At 41.5% G+C, this 23434-nt stretch overlaps 1 pseudogene; it reads right to left on the bottom strand.

Moving 5' to 3' along the window:
• Positions 1-7198: 7198 nt before the first annotated feature.
• Positions 7199-23434, bottom strand: part of LOC133765245 (small ubiquitin-related modifier 2-like) — an 84491-nt pseudogene continuing 68255 nt past the window's right edge.

Raw genomic sequence — 23434 nt, 5'->3', positions numbered from 1 at the left:
AACAAAACACATTTCTACTGATTCATCAAAGTCCATCTGTATGTTGAGTCAAAGACAATAAAGCTACAAATACGTATTTTTGCTACATGTACATGTGCTAACCCATGACATGGGCTCACTCACAAACCTAGTGACCTGCAGCTGAGGCAGGCCTCCCAGATTGTACAGTTCACTAATTATACTTTAGGTTTTTTGGATTGCTCACCAAACAGCAAGCACTGTGTTAAGCATTTTATCTTCCATCTCATTAACTCCATCTTCATGATATGATGCAAGGTGGGCATTATTAACCCAGTTTACAGATGAGGAAACAGGATTAATAACTAGTTCAAGGTCACACTTCACTGGCAGCAAAGGAAAGACTTTTACTTCAACAAACTCCAAAGTCTCCCCTAAATATACCCTTCAGTCAAATTAGAGATTACTACATGTTATGAATCTTGTGAATCACTTTCAGATCATTGGGATTGCAAAATTTCACTCACAAACACTGAAATGTGTAATTTGTGGTTGTTCATGTTGGAAATGATGGCAAGGTGGGGATAAAATATATAGCTGAACCTGAAAGCGCTACTACCAGAAAAAGTATTCTGCACATAACAAGCTTCCTGAACATGAGTGGCCAGTAAGTATTCAGAAATGGTGCAGATGGGACTTGTTGAACAATCACTCAAGTGGGATGCTGACATGCAGCATTAAGTAATGCAAGAAATACTTGCTCCCTTGCTGAATTATAAATTTTCCCAGGGACTTCAAAAAGTTCATGGAAAATGGAATTAAAAGATAACCTTATTTTGGTGCAAAAATAGTAGGAAATTTATGTATAATCTTTCCATAACACATTTTCCCAGAACATTTTGGAGACATTTTTGGTTTTTTTTTAAGATTTATTATTGGAAAGGCAGAGTTACAGAGAGAGGAGGAAACAGAGAGATCTTCCATCTGCTGGTTTACTTCCCAGATGGCAACAAAGGCCAGCACTGGGCCAGGCCAAAGCCAGTAGCCAAGAGTTTCTTCTGGGTCTCCCATGTGGGTCAGGGGTCCAAGGACTTGGGCCATCTTCTGCTGCTTTCTCAGGTGCATTAACAGGGAGCTGGAAGGGAAGTGGGGCAACCAGGACTTGAACTATTACCCAGATGGGATACTGGCATCATAGGCAATAGCTTTATCTATTATGCCACACCCTTGCCCCTTGGAGGCCCTTTTTAATTATGGTTAGACATATCTAATCATTACAGATAACAAAAATGGCTTTAAAAATTTTTTCTCCAGGGCCACTGCCACCCACAAAGGAGACCTGGATGAAGCTCCTGGCTCCTGGCTTTGTCCTGGCTCAGCGCTAGCCGTTGCAGCCATCTGGGAAGTGAACAAGCGGATGAAAGACTTCTGTCTGTCTTTCCCTCTCTCTCTAACTCTGACTTCCAAATAAAAAAATAAATCTTTAAAAAAAAGTATCCATAACTTCTAACTTTCTCTATCATCCCACTGAATTGCTGTTTCCTCTTAGAGCTTTGCATGCCTGTCCAGCTGTAAATACCTTCCATTTGGTTTTTGAGTAAAGTTTCTAAGGTGTCATCTTAGACTTTGGCAAAGAACAAAAATATGCAATTATTAGTGTGATAACTTTAAAGCAAGTTTCTAACTTTGGTTCCAACTGATGCCATTTGTTTTGCTTAGTTTTTCCTTTTTAGAAACGGATAAAAACTTTTAAAATGTATTAAGTTAAAATGTCTTAAAGTACAAAAAGAGAAGTTCCATTTTAACACATCCTTTCCCTACCTTTTATTGCTGGACTTTGAATGGGGGATGGAATAAAGCATATTCAGGTCTTAACCTTCCTAGCATTGGGATCCCATTAACAAGTAGATGGGAAATTTATTAGAGTTATATGTCTGGAATTTATTTAATGGTTTTTAGGGGAACTAGAAAACAGGATGGCAAATAGGGTGGGAAAATAAGCCAGAAAAAAAAAAAAGATAATTTGCAGTTGAATTATGACCTCAAATGGGTTCCGGAGAATGGAATTTCCATAATTCCATAATTCACAATCTTGTTATTGGTTATTTCTAGAGTCTTTGGGCTGAGGGTAATATCCTCTAAAGAATCCTTAGCCTATTTCCTGTCCTGCCTTTAAACTCTATTCCTCATTTCGTTAATTAATTGTGTTTTATTTGCTAACTTCCTAACAGGAATTGAGATGGCTCAATACAAATGCCAAACAATAGAATAATTAACTCAAGGAAGAAAAAAAATAAGGAAAGAAAAATAACTATATTGAAGGAAAGAAATAGTTGTACCTTGATACTAGCCTGAGGATAATTATGACAAAGGAGCAGGCATCTACTTTATCACAATGCCAGCAGCCCCAAACGCGTTTATCCTATGTAGCGAGCATAAGCAAGAGCAAAAAATTTAAACAAGCTCTGGAAGAGCAATTGCTAAGAGACACCAAGTCAATCATAGGCAGTCTGATGGAAGCAAGAGGAAACACAGATGATACACAGTTGCCCCTCCAAACAAAAGGAGGGAAGGAGTTCTGTTACAAGGAAAAAGCAAGGATTCAAGTAAGAGAGAAGTTAACACACTGGTAATGTGCGTTCCTGATGAATGAGGCCTCCCTCAGGAGGTCTCTGGACACAATATTAATTCCAGACTGGGACAGGAAATAACCAAATGTCACCCAAATGATCTGAAAGTTAATGTAACCTTCTTGTGTATGATTTACTTCCAAGGGAACAATTTAACTTCGGAGAGACCCTGCTGGGAAAGTTCACTTCAAAAAATGGGAGAGGGGTGAAAAAATGAATATGCACACGCAGTGCAACTGCGGAGGCCTGGCCCAGCCAGGCCCAATTACAGCTAGAAAGAGCAGGAACTGCCACTTGCAATACTTGCTGTCCAGTTGGTGCTGCTGCCAATTAATGGTGGAGGAGCAGGGCCACAGAGCTGGCTGGTGCAATCGCTGCCGTCTGTGTGGGGCTGCCTCCCCTTGACTTTGGTGGGCCCCGCCCCTCACAAGCACATCTGGCAGGCACTGTCTGCCAGGGACTTCCTGGGGCAGCCCATCAGCCGTGTCTGCAGACTCCTCCACCAGGGGACAAGGCTGCTTTTCTTAGCTGCCCACTCGCTCGGCTTCCGAGCCCTTCCCCTGCGTGTGTGCCATCATTCTCTGCTAAGTGGAGGACCTGCAGACAGAGTGACACGTCCCAACACAGGTCTGGTGTCCCAGCACTGCGCCGATGGCATGTTATTTCCGCACAATGAGAACACATGCGCCTTTGTGCAACGTGCACCTGGAAAACTTCCCAGATCATGCATCTGCCTTCTGATTTACACCTTGCAGAATCAGGCTGACCGGCAGGAAAGCAGCCGAATCTACAAGCAGTGGGTGGGCTGGGCTCCCTCCCCCAGCTCCTGCCTCCTTATTCTGAGAAACAATCGTGGGTGTTCCCACCTCCCCAAAACTCCCCCCCCCCCTGCAAAGAAGGGGGGCGGGGAAAAGCTGCTTCCTGGCTGAATAAAGCTGAAACACCTGTGTGCCAGAAACATGCCCATGGAGACAGGCACAGCACTGCTGCAGATCCATCTGCCAGCGAGCTGCACTTTGGGGACTTGCAGCAGTGACCAATTAGGGTGGGAAAAACCCACAGCAGAGGAAAAGAATCTGTTTGTCCTCATTATCCCCATTCCTTTGCAATTCTTCTCACATTTCTCTCTTTCGCAAGCCCTTGTAGCTGAGGAAAAATGCACAATGCCAAAAACAACACGTTGTTTACAAAGTTCTGGAAGGCAGTTGCATTTCAGGTGGTATCTTCCCTCCATCACCACTCATTCTGCCTTTTTGGTTTGGGCTGGAAGGACTAATGGAAAGAAAAATGATGCAACATTCTGTGCTACCTGAACCTTTGTCATAAAAAAGCCTGTCCTTAAGGTTACGACTGTGAACTGCTCTTGTTAAATGTGTACTGATCTGCATTCATTTCAACAATATTTACTGATCACTCTGCTTGTGTTTAATACTGGAGCTGGCAAAATGGTCTCACTGCAGCTCATTGATCAATGCAGTACAAATACCTCCACTGTATATTGCAAAGGCAATGCAACACTTCCATCACCACCAGTTTTAGTCTGTTGCTTTTATCATAGAGCTCTGATTTCTTTTTCTCTCATCTAGGGCAATTTTCATAAAGGACCCAGAATGGGTCTGAATTGCTCAGTACAATATCCAACATGGTGGAGGCAACTGTTAAGTATTCTGGGAAAATAAGAAGATACTCAGAATTGAGATGCATTAGCAGGCTTTTAAACTGTGGGTATCACACAGATACACCATCCATAGAGCTTTGGGAAATGGGCTGGGGTGTAGGCAGTGAATGGGCATGGAAAGGAGGCGGAAGTTATTAATCAGGGCTTGAAGTAAGTCAGCATTTGCACATAGTTTGTTATTTTATTTTTTTCATGCTTCTATTTTGAGATAACATGAGACTTAGAGAAGAGTCACCAGATAGTACAGACCATTTCTGTAGACCCTTCACTCAGTTTCCCCTAATAGAATTTTACAGAACCATCCACATTTCTACCATACTCTTAATTAAATGACTGACTTTATTCATATTTCACCGGCTTTCCTACCGATGTCCTCTTTCTACTCTAAATCCTAATCCAGGATGTCAGGTTGTCGTATCTTTTAAACTAGGTATTTTATCTTTTCTCGGTAGATGTCCTACTGATTGGCTATCACCACCTTTGGAAAGAAGCTATCCTTTTGGTATCTGTAAAATGCAGAGAAACAGATGAAAAACAAGGGAAAGTGGAAAAATGGACAACAATCTCGTGACATTTTAATTTTGTCACCTACCTGCAGGGAAAAGAGAATGACTAAGGAAAGTGCTCATCTTGACCCTGCCTATCTCCTCAGTCCTGGGAAAATAAAAGGTCAAGTACTCTCTTTTGATAACCTGGTTAATCTCTAGACACTCAATAGCCAATTCAGTTTAGTGCAGTCTTGACTTACGACTTCCATTTCATAGATGGGGAAAATGAAGCCCTGGCTTGGTGAGTGATTGTTTAGGACCACAAAGTCTTGTCTAATGTACTGTATGGCTAAGACTAAGGCTTAATGAGAAATCAAACTTGGCCCAGAAGTCTCCTTCAGTGGCTAACCTTTAACATAAGAAACAACATTAATTCACCAGGATACAAAGGAAATACTTATAGAAGAAAAGTTTGGAGCATGCAGGAACTGAAAATAAAGTCCCTTGGTATAGTTGAGGGGCTGGAGAGGGGTCCTCTATGCCTGTCCTAATGAACTCTGGCTGGCACAGAGCTAAGCTGCAAATGCCAAGCAACTCAGTAATGCGGGGCTTTCATACGTGTGGTGTTTGCAAGCCAGGGACTTGGATGGCCTTGAAGTAGAAAATACCTTGAAGGAACATTCTTGGAAAGGTTAGCTGCATTTTGGACCCAGGAACCTGAGCTCCAGACATCAAAGAGATTCACTCCTCTATTCTGCACATTTGTAAAATCCACCAGAAGCAAACGTGCTGGAACCTCAACAGCAGGTATTATACTGACTGTAAAGATCATCCATCTTAGTCAAAATTACAAACAGGGCTCCTGGTCTCCCTCCTCCCCACTCCATCCATCCCCTTCGCTCATGGTCAAAGAATCAACACGAAGCAAACTGTGCTCATTCCTTTGCAGCAGTAACGATGCTGTCAGGGAGGGAGACCCCTCACCGGATCAAAGAGGCCTCTCTGGCAAGGCAGTGTGTGGCAAAGGCACATTACTGCTCCACAGCCTCCCTCTCTCTTTCTCTCTCTCTCCCTTTCTCTTGCTTTTTCTTTCTTTCAACATCAGGCATTCTTTTATAGTTTCCAATTAACATTAAAGAACAATAACATAATGATTCACGGCTGTGAGCAACCAAAAAAAAAAAAAAAAAAAAAAAAGGGATACCTCCACAATAAAACTCTGTAAAATGCACAAACTGGCACGTTTTAAATGACTCTTTAGTAACAGAGGGGAGGGCAAAAAAAAAAAAGCATATGAGGTAAATCCTTCACCAAGTAACTCACCAGGGAGACTGGTAAAAATAAATTGCACAGCTCTAATTTTCCTAGCAGCTTCCATGCTATTCTTTGAAACTGAGTACGAACCCCTTGGCGTAATCCCAAGAGCCGATCTATAGTAAATAGTGCACACTTAATGCCTAAGTTCCTTTTTAGCACCATTCAGACAGTGACTTCAGCCGCAGAGCTTAGTCATAGCAGACATTTTTGTGGCGAGGGCATTAAACCCACATGCAGCTCTCTTTCTGCGGCCGCTGGGGGTCATGCTCCTGTCCCATTAGCTGAATAAATCATAAAGTCGCGCAGACCACCCAAGGAGCAGGACCAGCAAGCCACAGGCCACGCCTACAGCCGGTTATTTCTTTTCAGAATCTACAGGGGAAAAAAAAGAAGCAGAAAAAGAAAAACAAGAAGAGGAAAAAAAACAACACAGCAAAACAGACTGCCTGTAGGGAATCGCTGCGTTTTTTTTTTTTTTTTAAATGTGATCTCTTTGAGAGTAACCTGGAGCCTTTTTGTTTATTTAGTTAAAAACAAGGAGCCAGATTTCAGAAGAAAAGTAACAAAAACAAAACAAAATAATAAAGCCACATGCATGCCTTTTGTCCTATGCTGGAGTTTGTAGACAAAAAAGAATTTTTTTTTCCTCTTGTGAGTGGATTTTAAATTAAGGAAGGCCACCCTGTGTGGCCGGCTCTTCAGGTGGTTCCGATAAGACACAATGCAGACCGAGACCCTGGGGGTGCTGCGCAGCCGCTGGGAGACTTGGCCAAACGGGATTTAACAAGGAAGCAAACGTGTTGTCGAATGTCCGCTGTGTCAAATGATTCACTCCTCCGGGAGAGGGATGGATGGTCAGGGAGGAAGGTCTGTGAAGTCAAGTTCCCATCAATCAGTAAATAAGATAAGAAACAGGAATTTTAAACACAACTATTAGCAGGCACAGCAACAAACTGCCGCTCATTATGTTAAACAGTCTCTTGGAGGCAGGAGGGGGAGGGAGTGAAGAGGAGGGGTTGGGCTTTTTAACATGCTTTTTTTTTTTTTTTAAAGAGGGCACAGAACTTTCTTCGTAGAAGTCTAATAGGCAACTAAAATGGTGACCCTTCAACCCCACCCCCTAACCATTACTCCTGCACTCGGTAAAGTTTGGTCAAAAGGGAAGTAGGAGTATACTCAAGGTGGGTGCCATTGTCTTCCGCAAGGCTCTTGGACAGGTAGCTTGGAGGATCCTGCAGGAATGTGCAGTTGGATAGTCACTTGTTTCCATCATCAGCCTCTCTGGTGTTTCACCAACTGCACTTCGTGATCTTGGGAACTTTTAGTGTGTTCCAGCTGGTTACACAGGAGAATGAAGTTCTTAAATTAACCAATGCTATTGACCCTTTGCTCAAAGTCAGGATAATGCTGCTAATTTCGCTGTGGGGGTCCACAGGAAGCTCTGCCTAAAATCTTCAAAATCCTCCTCAGCAGTAGCTTCTTGCCTCTGAAAATAGGACAGCCCATGGGGCAGCGCTGTGGAACATTACATGGTGATTTCGTGACTCTTGCCTACCAGGGAGGAGGGCAAGCTCACATATCAGTTACATTTGTGACTAAATATGTTGAGTTGTAAGGTCACCCTCCATCAAAGCCACCTTGTATTGAAGCAATTTAAACTGTCAGCAGCCCGTGTCCTAAAAATTTCAGCCAGAAGGTAAGCGAACGTACCCCACTGGTAACCTCGCACCCATTAGGATTGGCTAATTAAAATATTCACTTGCTAGATTACATACTACTTTAGCTACATAATAAAAAGCTGCTTCCACTGGAAACCAAAATCATTGTAAACAAAACCCGTCACTGGACCCAGTGGGATGACTTTCTTTTCTCCTTTTTCACATGGGTGTTTCCTTTAGAACATAAAACTTTCTTCAGCAGATGCTCTGAGGCACCTGTCCTGGGTCAGAGTGATTGGCGCAGCTAAGCCTGCTGTTGCAGGGTGTCTACCTGTACCACCCAGCCAGGGGTGGGGAACCTTTCTTCTGCAAAGAGCCACCCGGATATTTGTAACATCATTTTGTGGGCCATCCGAAATTATCAGCTTAGAAATTAGCCTACTATTGATTTACTGATTTTTGAGTCCTATCTTTGGTTGTCTTGGTAGGACCAGACCAAATGATTGTATGGCCTCTGGACTGGACATAACCCACCCCTACATCTAAACAGACTGGACACAGCATAGACAAGATGGCCTGAAACTGTATCTGTGGGATCTATGCCTCACATAAGAACAATGTGAGAACATTGTGAAACATGAGAACATGTGAACAATTCCAAGGAAAACAGTTTACTGAAAACGATGAGACTGAAGAAATACATTTGAAAACAACACCTTTCATTATTACTAGGCACCAGTCACTTGTGAAGTTAGCTCTTAATACTGTGTAATTCACAACTCTCTGATTTTGTCAACCTTTACCAGGCTTGATTTTCTGTAGTGTTGGTAAAACTGTGCAAGCCATACTAACATTTGGATACTCACATTTGGGGAATCCTTGCTCTCACAGGTTGAGAGGGAATAAATGAGAAGCCAGAACTTCATGAACATTTAGATAGCACCATTACTTTACTTCACAAACAAGATTGTTTTAAAAACTAGCTGCCCATCTGCCTATCAACTTGAGCACATTTCGCAGGACAGGATCTAGGGGCCGTCAGCTTCTCTGTGTTCTCTTCCTTGTTGGTTCTAGTTTCTTCAAGACTCTCTGCTTAGACGACCCCCTGCCATTGCCCATCTGTTCTCTCCAGAGTTGATCTGTCCTCCCTCAGCAGGATGGACTCTGTCATGACAGGAGCAATACTAGTTCCAGCCTATGTGAAAAATCCAAATTCGCTACAAAATCAGTAAATGTTTCTTCTCTTGCCCAAATCCTCAGGTGAATAAGCAATTCTACGCTCATTAACCAGAATTACTACTGCCACCACCGTCTCCCAAGTATTTATCAATCGACTGTTTTTGGTCTACGTGTGATTCATTCTTATATCAAGAATCGGTTAGGGACTGGCACTGTCAGAGGTAACAGGCAAAGAAAAAAACAGTATTAAAACTTGAAATCCCAGTTCAGCACTTACCAACTGTGTAACCCTAGGTATGATTCTTAACCTTTTAGTCACTCAGTTGTCTTATCCCCAAATGGGGTAACGGTGGCATGAGAATAAATATTGCTACTATTACATACTAGAAGCAGAGACGCCTGATGAAGACCAAAGACACGGGCCTGCCCTTGTGACACTCTTAGTCCTGTGAGGAAACTTACAGAAAGATATAGGAGGGTAACTTTTTTGAAAATGTGGAAAGTTCATGGAAAATGGAATTGAAAAATAAGTTTATTTTGGCACATTTTTGGAATTCGTACATATGAGAGGTCTTCAAATAATTCACAGAGAATGTGTATTATAATATAAAATCCACACACAGATTTCAAAAGTTTTTACACCAAAACAAAGCTATCTTTGGATTCCATTGGTCCATGAACTTTCTGAAATGCCACTAGCGATATGAATTCCAGTGCAGTTTGCTGGCGTAAGTGGTAGCTATGCATTAATTAATCACAGACAGCAGTCCTAGTAAGGGCTAACAGAGGGGCCACAATGTGCTGTGACTGCGGGGGAGTGGGTAACTGGCACAGCTGGAAGGTTCTCTTCAAATGACACTGGACACTTTGGCCGCATCCATGTCCAGAAGGTGAACAAATGACTGTGAACAATCATTGAACTTAGAACATTCCCTACTCCCTACTTAATCCTGCTCCTTAATTGTGGGCAGCTCCCCTGTGAGCAGCTAGTGTGCTTCTCTCCCCCTCTCCTCCTTCCTTTTCACCACTATAGACCTGTGGCTTCTTAGTATTCCCGAACCTTCTGTGCAAGTTTTCAGTTCTCCCTGGATTCTATTTTGGCCCTGGACACTCAAGCTTTGAAAACAGGACTTTGGGGAGCAAGAGCAAGTCCTGTAGGCTGCACACCGGCAGCCGACTCATCCCTCATGAGCGCCACATTCTTTATATGAGCTAACAGCCTACAACCTGACACCTGGGGATCCCTGGCATACAGTGAAACCTAGAAATGGTTCTAAGATGATCATTACAGGTGAAAAAAAAAAAAAAAATCCCCTTCCTCCCTTCCTACTGGACCCAGGAAATCTTTTTGCCTTCTTTGCTTCTTGTTTGACTAGTACACATAAAACTTCAAAATCCCATATGGAATGTGGAAGAGTCCACTGTGCTGTGTTCTCTTTCAGTATGGCCTGGAAAAGAGAGGAAACCCAGCTTTGAGCAGTAGGTGATGTCCTTCGACAGAGCAGAAGATGTAACATACAATCCACACATTTGAGGAGCATATGGTCCATTGGGCAAGACACATATCTAAACAGATGATTCTGCAATAGAGTGATGCAGGATACAAAGCAATTATATACAGCATTTTAAAACAAACTAGAGGCTGGTGCCGCGGCTCAATAGGCTAATCCTCTGCCTGCAGCGCTGGCACACCAGGTTCTAGTCCCAGTCGGGGCGCTGGATTCTGTCCTGGTTGCCCCTCTTCCAGGCCAGCTCTCTGCTGTGGCCAGGGAGTGCAGTGGAGGATGGCCCAAGTCCTTGGGCCCTGCACCTGCATGGGAGACCAGGAGAAGCACCTGGCTCCTGGCTTCGGATCAGTGCGGTGCACTGGCTGCAGTGCGCTGGCCGCGGTGGCCATTGGAGGGTGAACCAATGGTAAAGGAAGACCTTTCTCCCTCTCTCTCTCTCTCACTGTCCACTCTGCCTGTCAAAAAACAAAAACAAAACAAAACAAAAAAACTAGAGGGTGGTAGGCAGACCAAAAATTCAGATGCGTGAAGGAATCAATGAAGGAAAAAGATGTGAGGACATGGTCGTACATGAAGTGGAGAAATAAGTAGTGAGGAGGGAACGTGACCCTCAACCAGTGAGTGAAAGAAAGGAGGTAACTGGAAGTGAGGCTAGGCTTGTCTTTAGGTAGGAGTAGATATTCCAAGGAGCAGCTCCTGCTCAAGGTCTTCTGTGTGTTGTAAGCAAAGCCCTCTGTGGATTGTTGGGAGAGGACACAGATGAGGACAAAGAATGGACAAGATTTAAAATATCCACTGAGAAGACCAAAGAGGAGGCAAGAGACAGATAAGTGGCAGAAAACTTCCAAATGAATTGAGAAGGCAAGAGATTGAAATGATGCTAGTAATCTCGACTCCTCCAATGGCACAGAGCCACCAGAGCACAGGTGGAAGAAGAAGCAGATTTTAATCGGATCCAGTTTGCATTTCAAATATGTCCTAGATAATGGGAAAGAGTAGCTTATATGATTGACTAGGGAGTGGAGACTGGGCAAAAACTATTGTTATTAGAATAAAGCTTGGCCGGCGCCGTGGCTCACTTGGCTGGTCCTCCGCCTGCGGTGCCGGCACCCCGGGTTCTAGTCCTGGTTGCTCCTCTTCCAGTCCAGCTCTCTGCTGTGGCCCGGGAGGGCAGCGGAGGATGGCCCAAGTGATTGGGTCCCTGCACCCACATGGGAGACAGGGAGGAAGTACCCAGCTCCTGGCTTCGGATCGACGCAGCACTGGCCGTAGTGGCCATTAGGGGAGTGAACCAACAGAAGGAAGACCTTTCTCTCTGTCTCTCTCTCACTGTCTATAATTCTCTGTCTCTCTCTTTCACTGTCTAACTCTGCCTGCCCCCCCCCCCAAAAAAAAATCAAAGAATAAAGCTCAAAACCCTTAAGCACTGTCTCAGTGACCCCTACTCCAGCTCTATTGGTCTTTATTCTTCCGCATAGTTGTTGTGCCCCAGATTTGCTTGGAGATTTTTAGCATCTTTCAACCCTTGAAAGTGCAAATATCTCATGCCTCAGACCTTTGGAATGATGCTGATCTCTGCAGGAATACCCTTTTTTACTCTCTGCTTGGCTGGCTTCTCTTTACTCAGTTTCTACTTAAAGGTGGGAACTATCTCAGAGACCAAGAGTTGTAGGTCCCTTGGTTTGGCAAGTTCTCCCTGCCCTTGCACTGTGTTTTCTAATATTTAGCACTCTTACAATTACCTGCCTATTCTCTTTCTTTCCCTAGATATTTCAAGCTCACGGAGCCCTTTTCTCACTCGTAACTACCATACCCTGTTTCTTGCATGGTGCTCTGCTCACAGTGTATGTTCAATGAACACTTGCTGAGAGAATAACTAGATGAACTGATAATTCTAAAAAGCCACTAACAAGGGAAGGAAATCAGAGCCTAAGCCTGAGCAAATGGGAGTGAGCTGCAGATTTAGACTTCAGAACCAGAGAGGTTTTTCACCAAAAGATGAGCCATGAGGGGATTACTCTTCTTGCATGGTGGTCTTTGGAATTGTAAATGTCAAAAGAACTGGAAGGTGGTATGTGGCATGGTTTTTGTTTGCTGGTTTTGTTCAAGCAATGATTGAAAACACTCAAGATATTGGTGTAACTGAGGTTGGAAAGTAGCAGAACAATAAATCCAGGATCTGAAATCTTCAGTTAATACTGGAGAATGATGGAAAGTTCTGTAGATAATATACCCAGGAGCTGAGGGTGCTAAAGCTGTATGGCTTGAAATTCAAGGGAGGAAGAAGGTAACTGGTCATTACAGGGTGTCAGGCCTCAAGATTTCTACTTCATGGGGGCAGGGCCAGACTCACTGGAGGCTGGAAGTGGTTAGCATAAGCTCATTGTGATGGCACTAAACATTGGTTGAAAATAAAATACTTATAATTTAGAAGGTTTTCAAAGTCTTAACAAAAGTGGCATTTTCTTGTTAACACATGGTTAATCAAATAATTAAATTAGTGAGAAATATGTATTTCCAAAGCATTCTCATTTTTTTTTTTTTTTGTTGAGTAGTCAATACTGTTCATCAAAGAGTGTATTTTACTTATAAATGTCTGTCTACCGGCCAGCGCCGCGGCTCAATAGGCTAATCTTCCACCTGCAGCACTGGCACACCAGATTCTAGTCCCGGTCGGGGCGCAGGATTCTGTGCCGGTTGTCCCTCTTCCAGGCCAGCTCTCTGCTGTGGCCCAGGAGGGCAGTGGAGGATGGCCCAAGTGGTTGGCCCCTGCACCTGCATGGGAGATCAGGAGAAGCACCTGGCTCCTGGCTTCGGATCAGCGCAATGTGCTGGCCTCACCGTGACGGTCGCGGCGGCCATTGGAGGGTGAGCCAATGGCAAAGGGAGACCTTTCTCTCTGTCTCTCTCTCTTTCACTGTCCACTCTGCCTGTCAAAAAAAATTAAATAAATAAATAAATAAAAGTCTGTGTACCAATCACTCTAAGTTCTATGAAACAGAAACTTTGATCAGTTTCATTCACTGCTATATCCTCAATGCCAAAACAGGGCCTGGCACATCAACAGCACTCAGTAAACATTTGTTAAAGCAACAAATTCCATTTCATTAAGAGTTTGATTTCTTAATTGTCAGACTTTTTCAATTGGATTTGGTGAATAAGAAATATCTCAATTTTTAGAACAATCTGTAAAGCCATTCTTTGTGAAAGAGCTGGAATTTTTGTTTTGTTGCATTTTTTTTTTTCAGAAAAAGACATAAAGTAAACCGTTCCCAGACATGATTATCAGATCCTAACTCCTATACTCTCTGTAATGTATCTTGTTTATACGTTGTAAACATAATGAATAGTACTTCTACCCTTATCAACACAGACTTAATACACCTGGATAACTTGAAAGCTAACAGTTGTTCCTGAATCACTTCTGTAAGGTATTGGTGTATTTTTTTATTTTTTAAATCTGTTAATCTATTTATTTCAAAGGCAGAGTGTGTGTGCTGGGGAGGATCATCTATCTGCTGGTTCACTCCCTAAATAGCTGCAACAGCTGGTGCTGAGCCAGGCTGAAGCCAGAAGCCAGGGACTCCAGCTCATATACGGGTAGCAGGAACTCGAGCACAGGGCCATTAGCTACTGCTTCCCAGGAACGTTAGCAGGGAAGCTAGATTAGAACCAAAGTAGCTAGGGTTCAAACTGGTGCTCTGATGTAGATGCAGGCACGTTTACTGGGCAGCCCCTGAAGTATTAATATATTCAATGGCTCTTCTAGTAATTTTCATAAAATTCCAACCCTGTAAAAGTCATAGGTTATGCTGCTAAATACAGAATTCCTTGTTTTCCTGTGAGTTTTCTTTTTAAGAGATGGTTCAATTATCTTTTAATTTAGAGGAGAGGGGAATCCTCATTTATGTGTGAGTTAAGTGAAACATACTATCAAAACCATTTTCATAAGCAGTGCTCTAAAATTTATTTTTAATAATGAAAATATCACAAAATTTTTGTGATACTACCTTGAAACAAGGGATGTCCTTCTCTGCTTTCAAAGTGGAGCAAGACAGGAGGACATGCTCAGAAGGCCAAGGAGGCAAATAGGCTTCTCCCACCCCTGTGCAGAATTCCTTTGACAGAGAGAACGGCCACATGCAGGAGAGAGGGGAGCAGCACTCTGAGGGGATGGACCATTCAGAAGGTTGCCAGATCTGTGATAGTGGTGGAAAAACTGAACATTTTAGGTCTTGAATGGTTTACCGTGGGGTTGCTAGATAGAGCAAATAAAACTACAGAATGCTCAGCTACATTAGAATTTCAAATAGACAATGAATAGCTTTTTGTGTAAGTATGGCACCAATATGGCAGAGGGCATAATTATATTGGAAAAAAAAAAAAAAGGTTGCCTGAAATCCAGATTTAACCAGGTGTACCTTATTTAATCTGGCAGTCCTGATTTCCCTCTGACAGCTTGGATCATTGAGCCTCCTTCCAGATGTGGACTGTGAGCCATGTGGGTGCCTTGAATGGAGCTCTTTGCCTGTATTGTAAGGGGTGAAAGGGAATGAGTCCCGTAAAAGTGGGTGGCCATAGAAGTATAGTAATCCTCATGGCTAGGCCTTTCCTTTTAATTCAGTCAATAAAAGAAGGTAAAAATGAGGCTTTGACAGTGCAAACAGAAAAGGCTTTCACAGATGTGCTAGGTAATGATGCAAAGCTCCATTAAGGAGTCAGCAAGTTGATTCTGAGGGAGCCAGGGCCCCTCTCCTCTGCTCACCAACTTCTCATGCCTATGTATTAAGGGAAGTGGGGCAAGATTTGGGAGACTCAACTTGTAAGCATATCTCTGACAGTTTACTTTTCATAACATTGTTTGTATTGTGGAAATGAAGAGAAGGAGAAATCATCAGTGGCAGTTTTAATGCTATTAAAATAATGCCACCAGATAGCTAAACTATGCAAGAAGCTTCACTTTGAAAGCTCACCAGCTCTGGGTTTCATTTGTAAACGCAAAGGAAGAAACCAAAAATAGTAGAAAATGGGATAATCAGTGAATAATTGAGGCCCAACCATTTTGCAGAGCAATTTCTCTTAAAAATACTTGCTCCAATAATGCTTCCTTTGCAAAGTCACAGCAAAATCTGAGAACAGGAAATCCAAATATATATGGCTGATTATTATCTTTTCAAATCAAATTATTTTCTTCAGCAATATTGACCATGGAAAATATAGGCCCTATCTTCAGCCTTACCACTAACTAGTTGTACATCCTTACACAGACCATTTAATGTCTCTGGGCTTCACAGTCCCACCTTTAAAATATAAATAATAACATCAATTCTGCCATTCTCATGGAGTGACTGAGCTAAGTTGGAATAATAAAGTCAAATGCTTTGAAAAACACCATGAAAAGCATCAAAATTCATTCCTGCTAGGTAATGTTCACTAATGGCCCAAGTGATTTTGATAAATTACTAAAAAGCCTGAATCAACCCTTGTAGTAGGTCCAAGTGTTAGAGCAGCAAAAAATATTGGCAAAAATACCACTTTGGAAAAAAGCTTTGGTTTTGAGAGTGATGCTTGATCAGACATGCATAGTTTTGTCTTAGGTGTTCTGTAAAGTACAAAAGACCCATAAGACATGGTCTCTGTCCTCATGAAGGTTACAATTAATTTGAAAGAGAAAAAGAAAGACATAATTGCTGCTAACCAAAAATGCAATACTGTTTATGATTTAGAGCTCACTGAATGGTGATGACAGTAGGTTTCTTTTAGAGATCACAGCACAACATGGTTAACACAGGGAAATTATTTCACAGAGTTAGTCTTTGGGATTGTTAAAGAGGGTTTGAACAAATTAAGAGAAGAAAGAAAGGCATTTAATGTTGGAAAAGTCTTGACCAGAATATGTGTGTGGCCTATTAAACATAAAAAGGAGACTAGTCTGACTAGATCAAGAATTTATGCAGGGAATAGTGCCTAAAAGAATAGCATATAAAATAAAATAATAGTACAAAAGGTAGAGCTGAATAGGTGGATTGATTCAAGATGATGACAGCTATACCAATAATGATCTTGCTGAAAGGGAAATCAAGAAAGAAATCTCATTCACAATAGCTACAAAGTACTTAAATATTTAGGAATAAATTTAACCAAAGAAGTAAAAAAATCTCTAAAATGAAAATTATAAGACACTGATGAAATAAATCATCAAGGACACCAAAACAAGCAAGCAAACAAAATGGGGTAGGGAGATATTCCTGCTTATGAACTAGAAAAATTAATACTGTTAAAATGTCCATACTAACTATAGCAATCTACAAATTCAATGCAACCCTTATCAAATGCCAATGATATTCTTTACAGAATTAAAAGAAATAATCCTAAAACCTGCATGCAACCACTGAAGACCAAGAATAGCTAAAGTGATGCTTTGAGCAAAACAAACAAAAACATTACATTACAACACCTGATTTTCAAGGTATACCTCAAAGGGATAGTAATTAAAACAGTATGGTATCAACACAGAGATCAATGGAACAGAGAAACCAGAAATTAATACATGTACATTATACCAACTGATTTTTGACAAATATATATTGCAGAAAGGCTAGTCTTTTCAATCAATCATGCTAGCAAAACTTCCATGTAAAACCATGAAATTAGATTTCCTATCTCTCACTATATAAAAAAGTCAACTCAGAATGGATCAATGACTTAAGTGTAAAGTCTTAAACTATGAAATAGCTAGAAGAAAACATAATCAACATTTTCAGTCACTGGCATAGGCAATGAATTTTTGGAGAAGACCCCAAAAGACAGGCAACAAGCCAAAAACTAGACAATTAAAAGTATATCAAACTCAGAAGCACAGGAAACATTCAAAAGAGTGTAGAGACATCCAACACAATAAGAAAAAATATTTGCAAGCCAGCTGACAAAGGATCAATACTCAGAATATATCAGGAACTCAAAAAACTCAACAACAAAGTAATCAATCCAGTTAAGAAATGGACAGAGAAGTTGAATAGACAGTTCTCAAAAGAAGAAATACAAATGGCCAGCAAATACATAAAAATATGGTCAATATCACAAGCTATTGAAGAAATGCACATGAGAACCACCATGAGATGCTAGTTCACCCTTGTTAGAATGGCTATTACCAAAAAGACAGAAAACAACAAATGCTGGCAAGGATGTGGAGAACACTTATACACTGTTAGCTGGAGTCTAAATTAGTTTAACTATGGAAATTATGGTGGTCTCTTAAAAAACTAGAACTAGAGGCCGGCGCCGTGGCTCAATAGGCTAATCCTCCGCCTCCGGCACCGGCACCGGCACACTGGGTTCTAGTCCCGGTCGGGCGCCGGATTCTGTCCCGGTTGTTCCTCTTCTAGTCCAGCTCTCTGCTGTGGCCCGGGAGTGCAGTGGAGGATGGCCCAAGTTCTTGGGCCCTGCACCTGCATGGGAGACCAGGAGAAGCACCTGGCTCCTGGCTTTGGATCAGCGCGGTGCACCAGCCACAGCACACCAGCCACAGCAGCCATTGGAGGGTGAACCAATGGTAAAGGAAGACCTTTCTCTGTCTCTCTCTCTCTCTCTCTCTCACTGTCCTCTCTGCCTGTAAAAAAAAAAAAAAAAAAAACTAGAACTAGAACCACCACATGATCCCATAATTCTACTACTGCATATATATCTAAAAGATAAAATCATTGTATGAAGAGATTATCTGCTCCACCATGTTAATTGAAGCACTATTCACAATAGCCAAAATAAGGAATCACCAAGATACCCATAATCAGATGAATAGAATGGATAAAGAAAATTTTGTACACAATGGAATACTATTCAGCCATAAAAAAGAATGAAATACTGTCATTTGCAGCAAAATGGATAGAACTAGAAGGCATCATGTTAAGTGAAATAAATCAGACATAGAAAGACAAATACTGCATGTTCTCCCTCAGCTGTAGAATCTAAAAAAAAAAAAATCTTTAATTTGAATATAGAATGGTGATTACTAGAGCCTGGTAGGGGTAGAGGTAGGTGAAGGAGCTTGCATAATAGATAACAAATGAGAGATAGATCAAAAAAGTAAGTTCCTAGTGTTACATAGCATAGTGGGGAAACCACAGTTCACAGTAACCTTGTGTATTGTTTTATGAACAAATAGAAGAAAGCTCCAAGCCTCCTATCATAGAGCAATGTCAAAGAAGGGGAAATGTTAGTTATCTTGTTTTGGTCAGTGCACAATGTACATATGTACTGAAATGTCAGACACATTGTATACATATACTGAAATGTCACACTATTGCCATAAATATGTGCGATCATTGTTACTTTTGAAAAAGATTATGACAGGTCTAGAAAGTTTGGACTCTTGAAAAGTGACATATCTACCCACAAATAAACACGAATTATATATAGGCAAATATAAATACCATTCAATACATATGCTATATATGCACACAATTTGAGATAACTCCAAACAGTTTGTGGAAAATAATTAGAATTAATTTCTGAAGTGCATGCATACAAGAGATTATAAAGGGGCCAGTGTTGTGTCATAAAAGATTAAATCTCTATCTGCAGTGTCAGCATCCCTTACGGGCACCGGTTCGAGTCCCAGCTGCTCCATTTCCAATCCAGCTCCCTGCTAATGTGCCTGGAAAAGCAGCGGAAGATGGGCCACATACTTGGGCCTCTGCACCCACATCAGAGACCCAGATGAAGCTCCTGGCTTCTGGCTCTTACCCATTGTGGCCATTTGGAGAATGAACCAGTGGATGGAAGGTCTCTCTCTCTCTCTCTCTCTCTCTCTCTCTCTCTCTCTGTCTCTGCCTTTCAAATAAATAAATATATCTTTTAAAAAAGCCAAGAGATCTTCAAGAAATTCACAAAAATGTATACCCTTAAAAAACTATGAATTAATGTCAATTTTTTGCACCAAAATAAACTCATCTTTTAATTCCATTTTTCTAAAAATATGTTGAAGTATCCTTATAGATGGATTCTCTACATTATTTTTATTTCATTTCATCAGTTTGAGAGTGGGAGAGAGAAAGAGAGAGGAGAGAGAGAGAGAGAGAGAGAGAAATTCCCATTCACTGGTTCACTCCCTGAATGTCTGCAATGATAAGGGCTGGGCCAATGCCAATGCCAATGCCAATGCTGAAGTGAGGCCTCAGTCCAGGTCTCACATGTGGGTGGCAGGAATCCAGGGTCTGCTTTGACAGAAAGCTAGGGTTAGGATCTGGAGCTGTATAAATGACTGTCCCCAGTATTCCTTTTATTTTTAACATACCATGCTTATGTGTAATAAGACATCCTCTATATTATCACAAAATGTTCTTTACTTTGAAGACAGTACAACTGACATCTACTCAGAATATGACTTTCGAAGAGTGCTACTCCAGGCGAAGCCTCCCTGAAGGCTGACTACGTTTGAAAACTCTAGTCACCATCAGCCAAGGCTATTACAGCTAATGGCAGCTTCATTTCACTTTGCAGAATTCATGGCCACCATAGTGATACATTTTCTGATTCCTGTGTTCCCTATTATTTGTGTATCTTCTCTAATTTGAAATTCTGTAGCAGGATATTTTAGTTTCTTCCTCTTAGGAGCTCTTTCAATGTGGTTTACTGTACATACAATGGCCCACGTGCTTTCTGCTGTCATCCCTTCTCCACATACGTCTCACCCAGAGAACAATTTCCATTTCAACACTCTTAGGTTGGCTGCCTTACAGCCTTTTGTTAATTCACTCTTGCTAGATACCGTTAACTAATGGCACAACTGATTTTGATGAATTACTAAAGAGCCTTAATCAATTCCTGTAGAAAGTCCAGGTCTTGGAGCAGAAAAAAAAAAAAAAAAAACTGGCAAGAATACTGGTCTGGAAAATGCTTTGATTTTTGAAAGTGGTACTTGCTAATATGGTGTCTCATTCCATCCACCAGTCTCCTGAAAGACATCGTGGCCTTATGGGTTTAATTTTCTGCATCATGGTCAATCAGCACACTGGTAGATACAGTGCTGCCAAGGAAAGAAAATTCAGTGATGATTTTTAGCCATGTTGCCAATGAAAATCTTACAATGACTGAGTCTAACTTTCTTTGTTGAGTCTTTGAACATGGTTGTGGAATATGGGTTTAATAAAAGTTGACCTATTACACAATTCTCTGCTTTAGTCCATTGGAAATGAGGAATGGATTGGCCATGATGATGTCAATGGTGACATAGCTGGACAAACCTTCATTAAGTAGTTTGGAGATCACCATGAACATGAGCTGGGAAGCCAAGCTTTTTAAAAAGTTGCCAAAGTCCATGTTCTCAGATGTGTCATGAGCTTTGAAACTAGTACTGCCATTTTCTGCACTTCCATGTAAATCAAGGTTATATCCATAATGCATTTCACAAGTTATGTCTTCTTTTTGATTTTATATGTTGGGCGGCAGGTTTCTGTTCAGAACACCATCAAGAAGTTACCATCAGAAATCATGTGTCATTGTCTGATTCTCGCGTTTAGGGAAAGGCTTCTTCAGGTAGTCAAGTGACTTTTCCACAAATTGCCTTAATGCATGGAAAGCTTTCAGAGAGAAGCACTGAGCGCATGTGGGAGTATCTGCTATTAGAATTACAATTGTTATATCACTTATCATAATCTGTTTCAGGACATATGTTATGTCTTAGAACCTGTCATTTCTTGTAGATCTGGCTCTAAGAGACTGATTTCTTACAGTATGTTTCAAATCTGGTACATGGTGATTTCTTTAAGCCCTAGCTGGTTCTATCTGCAAAATTAATATATGTGTTTAGGGAATTTCTTAAATTTTAATAGAACATTCCATTTTCTGTTCAAAATAAGTGTCTCCATGTTTGTTACTATTTATGGCCTTACCTAACATTGGTACTAAAGACAGACATGAGCTTCAACTGAAGTCGTAACTGTTCTGCTTCTCACATTCGTTTTTTTTTGACAGGCAGAGTGGACAATGAGAGAGAGAGAGAGAAAGGTCTTCCTTTTCTGTTGGTTCACCCTCCAATGGCCGCAGCGTGGCAGCTGCGCTGATCCAATGGCAGGAGCCAGGTGCTTCTCCTGGTCTCCCATGGGGTGCAGGGCCCAAGGACTTGGGCCATCCTCCACTGCACTCCCTGGCCACAGCAGAGAGCTGACCTGGAAGAGGGGCAACCGGGACAGAATCCAGCGCCCCGACCGGGACTAGAACCCGGTGTGCTGGTGCTGCAGGCAGAAGATTAGCCTATTGAGCTGCGGCACCGGCGTTTCTCATATTCTACCACATTTGCTTAACCTCCTATTACCTTTTTATGGCTTTAGAATATTTACTTTGTAAAATTTGTGTTTTCCTGATATCAAGAACCTTGAATTTTCTTTCATTTAGTATCACTTCATGAACTCTTCTCAACTCCTGTGGCAGAAGCTGCTCTAGTAGATATTAGTTACCAAATATCAATTATACCACTACTAAAGCCATAGACCCAGCTACAAATTTTCGTGTTCTAGCCAACCTCACAGACAAGGGAAGACAAAGACACATAAAATGAAACTGATGAATGGAGCAACCAGACAAGTTATTCAATAGCTTTAGCAGCTCTTTTGCTCCTCTATCCTTCTGTCCAGAATATGGAAGCGATGGCTGGGGCTACAGGGACCATCTTACAAACATGAAAGTCCTTGAGGATGGGCACTAAAGAAGACACAATAGAAGCACAGAAGAAATCTGGAATGCCAATGATATTTGGAATCCCTGAAGCATCCTTGAACTTCCTACCACCATTGGGCTTTATTTTACAGGAGAGAGAAACAAATCTCTGTGTTATTTTAGGCACCTACATTTTACATACCAATTGCTAAGGGACTAAATTAATTCCTCAAGGACTGTGACCACAGTCTTTGTGTCTATTGAGATATTTCAGACTAATCTTTTCCCTTATAAGTTTTTGGCCTTGCATCATAAATGAGGAAACTGGATTTATTCCATTGTTGTGTTTCTTTCCTACTTGACAGAGCATTATTTATAACCATAAGGTACTTTAATAAAGTTTTTGTTGCTATTAAGACCACTCAATGTCTTTTTTTTTTTTTTTTTTGAACAGGCAGAGTTAGACAGTGAAAGAGAGAGAAAAGTCTTCCTTTTCTGTTGGTTCACCCTCCAATGGCTGCAGCTCGCCAGCCGCACTGATCCAAAGCCAGGAGCCAGGTGCTTCTCCTGGTCTCCCATGGGGTGCAGGGCCCAAGCACTTGGGCCATCCTCCACTGCCTTCCCGGGCCATAGCAGAGAGCTGGACTGGAAGAGGAGCAACCGGGACAGAATCCGGTGCCCCAACCGGGACTAGAACCTGGTGTGCCGGCGCCGCTAGGCGGAGGATTAGCCAAGTGAGCCGTGGTGCTGGCCACCACTCAATGTCTTAAAGATTACAGTTTTCTGACCAATGACTGATTATATACATATACATATATATAATATAGAGAGAGGATATATATCATACACATGTGCAAGTACATATATACATATTATATGTTTCATTTTCCCAAGTCTCTGACATTCAACTTAATTCTCAAGTGTGTTACTTTAAAGCATTGATTCTATAGCCAGAAAAAATAGCTTTGGAAACAGGTAGAAAAGAAAAACTAAATGGAAAGAGAATATCAGATTACTAAACTTATTTTTTAAATTTGCTTATTTTGAATGGTTAAACTCATCCATTCCCTCTGAACCTAAGTCTGTGTCAGCATGAAAGGCACAGGTTCTTTCCACATACTCTTAGAATAACCTTTATTCAACTCATTTACCTATCAAGGGGAGTCAGAGGGCTAACGGGGTACAAATTGTTGCTGAATGGGCCACCATATGGAAGACTCCTGTCTGACTGGTGAGTTCAACCCATTTCCTTTACACTTGGTTTAAGAATGGTGTTCCCAGTAAAACATGGCTACAATTCACCCCACCTACTGAAAGAACTATAAATAACCACAATTTAAAGATTGGGTTGTTGTTATAGATATTA

Source organism: Lepus europaeus, chromosome 8, assembly GCF_033115175.1.
Source record: "Lepus europaeus isolate LE1 chromosome 8, mLepTim1.pri, whole genome shotgun sequence".
NCBI classification, from domain to species: Eukaryota; Metazoa; Chordata; class Mammalia; order Lagomorpha; family Leporidae; genus Lepus; species Lepus europaeus.
The sequence above is the reverse complement of the archived record's forward strand: the minus strand, read 5'-3'. Positions and strand labels throughout refer to the sequence as shown.